This window comes from Myxocyprinus asiaticus, chromosome 6 (assembly GCF_019703515.2).
Source record: "Myxocyprinus asiaticus isolate MX2 ecotype Aquarium Trade chromosome 6, UBuf_Myxa_2, whole genome shotgun sequence".
In the NCBI taxonomy this organism is placed as follows: Eukaryota; Metazoa; Chordata; class Actinopteri; order Cypriniformes; family Catostomidae; genus Myxocyprinus; species Myxocyprinus asiaticus.
In genome coordinates, this window is record NC_059349.1 from 3,082,280 (window position 1) to 3,094,423 (window position 12,144).

The 12,144-nt window shown below is 38.2% G+C and overlaps 1 protein-coding gene across 6 annotated transcripts in view; it reads left to right on the top strand.

The window, feature by feature from the left end:
• Positions 1-12,144, top strand: part of LOC127442946 (gastrula zinc finger protein XlCGF7.1-like) — an 898,889-nt gene that overhangs the window by 102,016 nt on the left and 784,729 nt on the right. The gene's annotated exons all lie outside the window — the stretch shown is intronic.

A 12,144-nucleotide genomic window follows, 5' to 3' on the forward strand; every position in this document is an offset into this window, starting at 1 on the left:
TGTTGTGATGTGAGAACTGAAAAGCCTTCTAATTTATGTTTTCTCCTGTTTTCTGTGTCAGTGCTGTTTAGAATGTGGGGGCACTAGTTTTATCACCAAGACATCAAGTTTTTGCAACAGACAATTTCCCGTTGACAGGCGGCGTATGCGTGTGTGCTGAACATGCGCGTGTGTTCCTAAAATGCTCATGCTAATGCGCATATGAACGGTAAAATACATTTCAAAATTCCACCAAAATGCCCGTCTGTAATGAACTCAGGCTTAGTGGTGGGTTTGAATCCATTTGCAGAAGTTTAATAAATCCAGATCAACAGGCAAAGGGATGGTCAAAAATACAGGCAAAGGTCGAGGATCAAAACAGACAGTCCAAATGGGCAAACAAGACAAAAACAATAATCCAATAAACAGGCAAAAGGTCATAACGTGAAGCAGTCACAATGGCAATCGAGAAAATGCTCAGTAATGCTAAGAATGCTAAGACTTGCAATACTTTGCAATGTGTTGTTGGAAAGCATGGCTCTTTTTAGATAGCAAACAGGAAATGACTGTAGAATAAAATGGAGTGTGATCAGTATTCGGGTGAGGGCTCCCTCTGGTGGTTGAGGGAAGCAGATATTACACCGTCTTGGTGAGGTATTCATGTAAACACAGAGAGTGATGTCTAAAGTGAATGTAAACAGTGGAGAAAAAAGCAGATTTGTATTCAAATTTCAGACTTGTAAGTATAAGTATAAGCTAATAGACCTGCTGCTGCTAGTGTGTCATTATAATAATCAAACAACCATAACAAGAAAAGGAGAAAACACTCATTGCTCTTGACTGGGTAACTTTAGTAGCTTTAAAAATCATTAATGTATTATAATCATACAGTGAAAACCAGTAGTAGTTTTATGTTGCAAGTTTATGTTTTTTTGTTAATTTATAGAGAGAAATGCTCATTAAGTTAAACATGCAGTAAGCGAGGTACTAATTTAGCTTCCCCACTCCCCACGAACACTTGGATAAGCGTAATAGCACATATTTATCTTGGTGATCTAAAGTTAGAGTGAGCGGCCATGCTAAGTGGCTAACATTAGGCTACTTACATGTTTCAAATGATAAGCCATGTTTGAGGTTGATGAATGTTAGGCAAACGTTTGCCTGCAGAGTTTGCATGTCACCTTCTTGGGGTCATACTTTACCCTCTTGAAATGATCCCATACTTTGGATTTCCTGCCCGACATAATTAATTACCGCATGGACCAGCCGTGTAAACGATCATGTCTGTCTGTCACTGACTGTGTGACTTCGCCACTTCCTGTGGATATTTTTTTTCTGCGACCAACCAACCAATCAAAACTTGGTCGACCAAGACTCTTCTCATTGACTAACTATGATTTGACTATGAGGGGGCAGCCCTAGTATTGAAGCTGGTATTGAGAATTGTCAAATTTCACTACCGACTACTGAAATTTTGGTATTGTGATAATGTATAGCCTTTATTGTACATGGTAGATCTGGCTGCAATAACATGATGAAAAAGTAGATCTCATTCCATAGAAGTGTGAGCACCCCTGCTGTAAATGATGGCGATGGAGGCTTTCCTTTATTTGACTGCCATATGTAACATAAAATAATTATCATATGACAATAGCCTCCTCCACTACCCAGTGCAGTTTACATTTCTATTGCAGAGAATTGAGTTGATTACATACACTATTAGGTTGGGCATCTTTCATAATTTTAGAAAAATATGCAACATAAACTTTGACATGTTACTTTAGCATGTAACTTAAATGTCCTTTTTTCTCTCCGGACAAGTTACTTTTTTACTCGGACAAGTGAATGACCAATTTACTTGTCCAGAGGACAAGCACATGACAATGTGTAATGTCGAGCCCTTCACGTGTTGTAATGCGGTGACATCACTGTAAGTGCGTACAGGTGCATCTCAATAAATTAGAATGTAGTGGAAAAGTTCATTTATTTCAGTAATTCATCTCAAATTGTGAAACTCGTGTATTAAATAAATTCAGTGCACACAGACTGAAGTAGTTTAAGTCTTTGGTTCTTTTAATTGTGATGATTTTGGCTCACATTTAACAAAAACCCACCAATTCACTATCTCAAAAAATTAGAATACATCATAAGACCAATAAAAAAAACATTTTTAGTGAATTGTTGGCCTTCTGGAAAGTATGTTCATTTACTGTATATGTACTCAATACTTGGTAGGGGCTCCTTTTGCTTTAATTACTGCCTCAATTCGGCGCGGCATGGAGGTGATCAGTTTGTGGCACTGCTGAGGTGGTATGGAAGCCCAGGTTTCTTTGATAGTGGCCTTCAGCTCATCTGCATTTTTTGGTCTCTTGTTTCTCATTTTCCTCTTGACAGTACCCCATAGATTCTCTATGGGGTTCAGGTCTGGTGAGTTTGCTGGCCAGTCAAGCACACCAACACCATAGTCATTTAACCAACTTTTGGTGCTTTTGGCAGTGTGGGCAGGTGCCAAATCCTGCTGGAAAATGAAATCAGCATCTTTAAAAAGCTGGTCAGCAGAAGGAAGCATGAAGTGCTCCAAAATGTCTTGGTAAACGGGTGCAGTGACTTTGGTTTTCAAAAAACACAATGGACCAACACCAGCAGATGACATTGCAACCCAAATCATCACAGACTGTGGAAACTTAACACTGGACTTCAAGCAACTTGGGCTATGAGCTTCTCCACCCTTCCTCCAGACTCAAGCACCTTGGTTTCCAAATGAAATACAAAACTTGCTCTCATCTGAAAAGAGGACTTTGGACCACTGGGCAACAGTCCAGTTCTTCTTCTCCTTAGCCCAGGTAAGACGCCTCTGACGTTGTCTGTGGTTCAGGAGTGGCTTAACAAGAGGAATACGACAACTGTAGCCAAATTCCTTGACACGTCTGTGTGTGGTGGCTCTTGATGCCTTGACCCCAGCCTCAGTCCATTCCTTGTGAAGTTCACCCAAATTCTTGAATCGATTTTTCTTGACAATCCTCATAAGGCTGCGGTTCTCTCGGTTGGTTGTGCATCTTTTTCTTCCACACTTTTTCCTTCCACTCAACTTTCTGTTAACATGCTTGGATACAGCACTCTGTGAACAGCCAGCTTCTTTGGCAATGAATGTTTGTGGCTTACCCTCCTTGTGAAGGGTGTCAGTGATTGTCTTCTGGACAACTGTCAGATCAGCAGTCTTCCCCATGATTGTGTAGCCTAGTGAACCAAACTGAGAGACCATTTTGAAGGCTCAGGAAACCTTTGCAGGTGTTTTGAGTTGATTAGCTGATTGGCATGTCAACATATTCTAATTTTTTGAGATAGTGAATTGGTGGGTTTTTGTTAAATGTGAGCCAAAATCATCACAATTAAAAGAACCAAAGACTTAAACTACTTCAGTCTGTGTGCATTGAATTTATTTAATACACGAGTTTCACAATTTGAGTTGAATTACTGAAATAAATGAACTTTTCCACGACATTCTAATTTATTGAGATGCACCTGAATATTTGTATGTGTTGGGGTCTCTTTCGCAGTGTACAAAGTGCACAGCTTACTGGGGCTGGCAAGCGTTATGTTGCATCAAGAATATTAAATGAACGATGTGAAATCCCAAGAGCAGTGCTCATTATTCAGCAGCGACACAGCAAAATGCATATTGGGGAAACACTGAAATATATATCCCATGTTGACTATCTTACATACTCAGTCTCTCATTCTAAGGAAAGGTATTGTAAGCTATTAAAATGGGTGATGAAGGGTTGCCATTTTTTGTTAAATAAGTCATCCCTGCTTCTAACTTTAAACTTGATCTTTTCCAGTTTGAGAAAAAAAATAAGATCCTTTAACCAGAGCAATAACGAGGGGGGTTGGGGAGATTTACAGGACAGCAGTATTCTGCTTCGAGCTAGTAGAGACGTAAATGTAACACTGCCTGCTTTTTTGTGGTTTAAAGACTGTTGTTCAGTTGATACCCCAAAAACAGCGATCAAGGGGTAAAATTCCAGTTTAGTTTCAAAGGACATTAGAAAGGGTTTTGAAGAAAGACTTCCATGAATTCTGAAGACTGGGGAAAATGCAGACATATGACTAAGATTACAGGGTGAAAGTGTTCGTTTGTTGCATAAGTCAGGGTCATTAGGATACATTTCTAATAAACAATTTAGCTTTGGATAAATGTACTATATGCAATACTTTAAACTGTATAAGGCCTAGTCGAGCGCATGAACAAGAGGTGCGTATTCTTTCCAGAACCCTGCCCCAGAGATCATCAGTGAGCTCCAAGCCCAACTCCATTTTCAGACATGAATGACCAATTTTTGACAATCATCTATGGATAGGATTGCACTTGTGAGATGAGACCAAAAGGATTTTTACAAATAATGGGCAAGTTGTTTCAAATTAATATATTATTATTATTACAAAAGTAATTTAGCTCAACTAGAATCCTATACATATATACATATCCACATATGTACACTATATATATATATACACAGTTGAAGTCAGAAGTTTACATACACCTTAGCCAAATACATTTATACTCAGTTTTTCACAATTTAATTGTAGAAAACATTCCCTGTCTTAGGTCAGTTAGGATCACTAATTTATTTTAAGAATGTGAAATGTCAGAATAATAGTAGATTTATTTATTTCAGCTTTCATGTTTTTCATCCCATTCCCAGTGGGTCAGAAGTTTACATACACTTTGATAGTATTTGGTAGCATTGCCTTTAAATAGTTGAACTTGGGTAAAACATTTAGGATGGCCTTCCACAACCTTCCCAGTTGCTGGAATTTTGGCCCATTCTTCAAGCCATTTTGCCACAACTTTGGAGGTATGCTTGGGGTCATTGTCCATTTGGAAGACCCATTTGCGACCGAGCTTTATCTTCCTGGCTGATATCTTGAGATGTTGCTTCAATATATAAACATAATTGTCCTTCCTCATGATGCCATCTATTTTGTGAAGTGCACCAGTCCCTCCTGCAGCAAAGCACCCCCACAACATGATGTTGCCACCCCCATGCTTCACGGCTGGGATGGTGTTCTTCGGCTTGCAAGCCTCACCCTTTTTCCTCCAAACGTAACAATGGTCATTATGGCCAAACAGTTCAATTTTGTTTCATTAGACCAGGACATTTCTCCAAAAAGATCTTTGTCCTCATGTGCACTTGCAAACTGTAGTCTGGCTTTTTATGGTGGTTTTGGAGCAGTGGCTTCTTCCTTGCTGAGCAGCCTTTCAGGTTATGTCGATATAGGACTCCTTTTACTGTGGATATAGATACTTGTCTATCTGTTTCCTCCAGCATCTTCACAAGGTCTTTTGCTGTTGTTCTGGGATTGATTTGCACTTTTTGCACCAACTACGTTCACCTCTAAGAGAAAGAATGTGTCTCCTTCCTGAGTGGTATGATGGCTGCATGGTCCCATGGTGTTTATACTTGCATACTATTGTTTGTACAGATGAACGTGGCACCTTCAGGCATTTGGAAATTGCTCCCAAGAATGAACCAGACTTGTGGAGGTCCACTATTTTTTTTCTGAGGTCTTGGCTGAGTTCTTTTGATTTTCCCATGATGTCAAGCAAGAGGCACTGAGTTTGAAGTAGGCACCACCAATTCACCACCAATTCTGTACACCTCCTATCAGAAGCTAACTGGCTAATTGTCCAAAGACTTGACATAATTTTCTGGAATTTTCCAAGCTGCTTAAAGGCATAGTTAACTTTGTGTATGTAAACATCTGACCCACTGGAATTGTGATATGATCAATTAAAAGTGAAACAATCTGTCTGTAAACAATTGTTGGAAAAATTACTGGTGTCATGCACAAAGTAGATGTCCTAAACGACTTGCCAAAACTATAGTTTGCTAATATGAAATCTGTGGAGTGGTTAAAAAATTTGTTTTAATGACTTCAACCTAAGTGTATGTAAACTTCTGACTTCAACTGTATGTATGTATGTATATATATATATATATATATATATATATATATATATATATATATATATATATATATATATATATATTATACACCGATCAGCCACAACATTAAAACCACCTGCCTAATATTGTGTAGGTCCCCCTCGTGCCACCAAAACAGTGCCAACCCACATCTCAGAATAGCATTCTGAGATTCTATTCTTCTCACAACAATTGTACAGAGCGGTTATCTGAGTTACTGTAGACTAACAAGTCTGGTCATTCTCTGTTGACCTCTCTCATCAACAAGACGTTTCCATCCACAGAACTGCCGCTCACTGGATGTTTTTTGTTTTTGGCACCATTCTGAGTAAATTCTAGAGACGGTTGTGCATGAAAATCCCAGGAGATCAGCAGTTACAGAAATACTCAAATCAGCCCATCTGGCACCAACAATCATCCATGCGATAATCTAATCAGCCAATCGTGTGGCTGAAATGCAGCTTTTTCTTTAAAGTAAACAAGCAGGATTTTTGTGGTAATCAACATTAAAATGCTGTCAATTGAGCCTAACTTGTATTTTACTCAGAATACTCAATTTAATATGGCACAGTTGAGCACATCCTATCCGTGTGCAACCAAAGTCTATCCAAATCAATGAGCACCAAATGCAGAAAGAAAAACAAACAGAGAAATTACAAACAAGTCTTACTAAAAGCTTCATAGTGCAGAACTTTTCAGTGGAGGTGGAAACAGAATCAGAACAGCCATGTTCTTCTACTGTCTTCAAAGCAGACAGACTGTCCAATTAGCTGACAATGTCTGAACACAATTAACGGGAGGGGCAACTGTAAAATGAATTTGGAATGTCATGGGAAATGCAATTACAAATGGACTTTGCTTTTCCATTTGAAATTTGGCAGACATTGTACGTTTAAATGAAAATGCAAATGGTAATACGCGATTTGCAATTGCATTTGGATTATGTCACAATTTATGCGTCCACAAATAGTAAACGCAATTGCAAATACCTCATTTAAACGCATCCTATTTATACATGAGATTCATCAATATATCCACAACATTTATGGAACAACTTACATCTACACAGTGAAGCGACGTGCATTTCAGAATATGCGTTGCGTAACTTGCGTTGTGATTACACTGTTTCCATAAGAAACACACTACACGCAATTTCACGGAAAATGAATAAGCCTCTAAAGCATGAAGAATTCAGAGTACAGGCTATCTTCTAAAAAGTAGCTTATACTTCAGTCTATACATTATTATTTCAGGTGCTCAAGTTTTTCATAACAAGGACTGTAGGCCTTTGTACATTTATACTGTATGTTTGATACATGTTTACATTATAAAATGTTTATACTTTTTTTTTCTAAATGTTTGAAAATGTGATTAAAGTTTGGACTGTTACAGTTTGACACTTTTTTTGTCCATTTTGCGCATCATCAGGAATAATATATTATTTTCGTTGACACAGCCTCAGTTGATAAAGCAAGTGAAACTGTAATAACACTGCAAACTAAAACATAAAATGAGGATTCAATAATGATGGGGATAAAATATACTTTATTAAACATGAAAATAATATGCTTAAATATGCAATATAACAATGACAAGAAGTCGATTTCAGAAGTCGTACATTTAGTAAACATGCACAGTAACTTCACAGCACAACGTAGATACATCGCAATTGGTTAACACATGGGTAATGTTCGATTCAGAAAAGCATGACAACCCTACCAGACAACATACTGTATCCAAGCATTATAGCAGGTAAACAACTTCTCCAAACGGATAACAGATAAACATCCATCCAGACTGCAGTGCTGCTCTCCTGGACTGTGATTGTGATTGAATGAACTGAACTGAACAGCATCCTCGGCTGGAAGACGAGACAGCCGGTACTTCTTTTTCCTGTGTTTACGGACATGACGTAAGGAGGAACGACATAAGCCAGCAAGCTCGCCCCAAATCCGACAGCTCAAAATACAAATAGTTTTTATAGGCTTTTTATTAGGCTTTTTATAGGTAAATCGGGGTATGGCAAGGACATTGTTTTGAACACTGATTGTTTATGTACTTAATCAATAATGGCAATTTGTTCATTTTTAACCTAACAATCTTACATAGTGCAGCTTTACAGTGCCTATGCAGCAGTATTACCCTGAAAAATATTCATAGGGGAAAATGGCTCGTGGAAACGTGAAATTCGATGCACAGTTTCACACACATGCCAGCAACCCCATGGTACTTAAAAAATACTTGCGCATTAATGTCACTCGATGGATGATCATATACTTGTGAAATACACGGAGCATGCACATAGCCCATACTTAGGGTGCTTTCACACTTGGTTCGATTGCTTGAAACAAACCCGAGTTCGTTTCCTCCCCCTCCTGCTGCCTGCACTGGTCTCTGTTCACATCATAATTATTTGGGTCCGAACCGTGGTCTGATTACGTCATCAATGTGAGCTGTTTACCACTGTGTCTAGGTAACAACTCGAGAAGACGTCACTGTGTTAAGTGAAGTATTAAAGTTTGTTTCTTTGAATTACCAGTGTTTATCTGCCATGGATGCATTGAATGTGCAAATGATGTGATGAATATTAGTGTTTGTCTGCCATGAGCATTGCAAGAGATGTGAAGAATGTGAACTGCTCTCTGAAGGCGTATTTGGACACAAGCAGGTATGAGAAATGCATTATACCATAGTAATTGCGATCGCGAGCCTGCAAAGACGCAATTTATATGTCAACACAAGTTGTACACTTCCGCAATTTGGTATGATTGCATTCATATCAACAGCTGTACCAGAGTTCACATGAACCATACCCCAGACCACCTTTTCAAGCGGATTTGGGTGCAATTCGCAGGTGCGCACCCGAGTTCGGAAAACAGCATTCACATTATCCAAACGAACCGAACTTTGACGTCATTCGACCTCGGGTGTGCACCAAAAGTTCTAGTGTGAAAGCACCCTTAAGAAAAACATACTTACATAGTCTATGGAGGTAAAATGTGACTAGCCACCCTCTTTAACTGACAGTTGACACATCTCATGATTATACGTTCACTGTTTGCTTCTCTCTGAGTTCGTGATATTACTTAAAGCTGCACTATGTAAGATTTATTTGGGTTACAATTAACAAAAATTAATTATTGAGTGAATCCATGTTCAAAACCATGTCCTTGTCTTACCCCGATTCACAACATATTTTGAAAGGGAATGGTGACTGAGACTGTCAGTCTCTAACATTCTGTCTAACATCTTTTGGGTTCCACAGAATGGGGTTGGAAGAACATGAGGGTGGGAAAATGATTATATCATATTAATTAAAAGGCTGAACTATCACATTAAGGATGCTTCTCAGATTTGGATGAATCTGTCAATTAGAAGAGAAGTTTGGAAACCTTTTTCTAGTAATTATTATGGTGAAAAACGTGAACAATGTCACACAGTCTCAAGTTATATATAATGTTTAATTATACACTGAAGCACGATCATGCTTTATTCATGCCTTCTGTTGTTATTTCACAGCTGGACATAATCCTGCGTGAATTTAGTTCAGTGACCGTCCAGCACTGACAGTGACGAAAGAATTTAGATAATTAGTTCTGTACACTAAGGGTAAATTGCTCCATATCTCTGTTTGGAAACTTGTTGTCCATAAAACAAAGCCGTCCACATCTGTCAAACACTGTTCACGCACCAACCTAGCACGTGCAGAAATGGTCACAATCGCGGTAGGGCGGGCAAAACATTTGCACTTAACGCGGATGTTTACAAGGATTTATACAGTAGGCACTAATATGTTGCAGCACTTATATAAAAATGTAAACTTAGAAACTGAGGTCATAAGAGCCCACAGTTACAGATTCACACTGAAAATGAATGAGTATCACCATGACACAGACAAGCCCACATTATCACAACCTCTAAAACTTAACTCACTGTGTTTTCTTAAGTTGGAGCTGCAATTTTAATCTTGAAATATATACTTGGCTTAGTGTAAAATGAAGGCATTGTGTGGAGTGAAGAAATGTTTGTTTTGAGTGCTTGCTGCTGTAGTGTTGAATGCGACTAGAGTGACAGCGTGCAGCTGTGAAGTGCCGCTGTCGTAAGAGTCCCATTCAAAAATCTCAATAAATTAAACATTTATTAACACTTATTAAATTAAAATCAATATGTAATGACAGGAACGCTACCCATTGTAATGAAGTAAAAGTTAAAAAAAATCATCAGAAATTTACTTTTTAAGAGTTAAAAGTACCCACCATAAAACATACTCATGAAAGAACATTTTTTCCAAAACGTTACTCCAGTAAATGTAATGGAGTAAATGTAGCCTGTTACTACCCACCTCTGATATTCTTTTTTGCCATTGGCATCACATAGCACTGCCCAGCGGACAAAAAACAAAACAAAAACAGGTTATACAGGGGTGAGTAATATATTTTATAGTCAGCCTGTTTTTTTTGTTTTTTTATCAGGATCTCCAGGATGTTCTGACTCACACCAAAGCTGTTTATTTTCCTGACTTGGTACAGACGTTGCATACATTATTAAAAATATATAGTTTGTATTAGCAGAGAAGCTCAATTTACTATCCAGGGCCCATATTCACAAAAAAATAAATAAATAAAAAATAGCTCCTAACATGGAAATTTAGGAGCAACTCTTAAACATTTGGGGCATTTTAATGCTAAAAGTAGTTCCTAAACCCATGACAGCTTAGAAGTCCTCCTGAGGACTTTATTTCTTTATTACTACAATTACTTTGCTGGAAAATCATCAATAAACTCAAAATGTTGAGCAGCTCAAACACAGTCCTGTAGTCCGCCATTGTAGTTTTGAATGTCTCGCGCGCATGCCTATAGACTGAACTCTCAAGATTATTCAATAAACTCATTTTTACCATCACTTCGTCTTCTGCCTTCTTCTGTATTCCCCCTGCTGACTCTTGGGCTGGTAGGAGAGTAAGTTAACATAACAAGCTGTTGATGTTGACTGGTTTTGGATATCAGACAGGACTCTGATATATGGATATCTTCTGACGGAGAGAGAGGTCTTGTGTACACGGGATCTAACATGCATTTTCACTACCTCATGTTTCCATATTCTAAGCATATCACTGAATACTGTACATGGCATCACATCTCTGTCTATAGGCTATATACATAAGCGGTGGGTGAATGAATCGCAGGGTAAAGGTACATCAATTAAAATTAAGTAAATAAATAAATAACATTTAAAATACAAATAAATTTTTCCCATCTGAATCCATACATTAATTTCAAGATTTTCAAACTGCAGGTTCTGCCTACTGTTCAATGTTCACACTCCATACACAACACTCCAAATGAATAAATTGTTGATTATTGTTATTTGCACAGACACCAGTATTCATATTGATAATTATACATCTCCTGCCTATCAATCCATCATTCTTTATATAACACGTGATACGCGTGCGCATGGTGTCATCATTTTCACAAATTCGTGTTTTTGTATGTTTACACGGAGACAATAACGGCATCGTTTTCAAAAACTTGCACTTTGAAACCCATTTTCAAAAGTTTGCATTTTCAGGCCTCAAAACGCCGTTGTCGTCTAAACGAACAGCCAAAACGCATAAAAAGTTTTCCGTTTTTAGTTGAAAACATTGTCGTGTAAACGGCCCCTATATGTGCACTCTTCAGGCCGCACATCATCCAACAATTCATAGTGTATGTTTTCCTCTGGATGTGCGCTACAGAGAAAAAAAGATGCCATTCACGACCATTGCGGGGCTACCCAGTGTTTTGATGCTGTAGACAGGATGCACGCTCCATTGCATCGACACAGGATGAAGAAATATTCATCAACTGAAAAATCTGTCCGTCCGTCTATCTATTGTTGTCTGTCTTCACTGATAAATAGCGGTTCCCTGTCTACCAATCACTGTGGGTGATTTAAGAGAGCGTGCTCATAAATTGTGACGTAGCAACAAAGTCAACTCCGCAGTACTCTTAAGATTTCCTTAGTAAATCTTGCTCTTAGCAGTTTTGTGAATAGGTTTTAAGCAAAAACCTCCTAGCTTGGAACTCGTTGGGAAAACTCCTAGTGGTAAGATAAAAAGTCTTTGTGAATATGGTCCCTGATATGGACCTAGATACTTCACACTATCACATTTCAGCAGTACTTATACTTATTT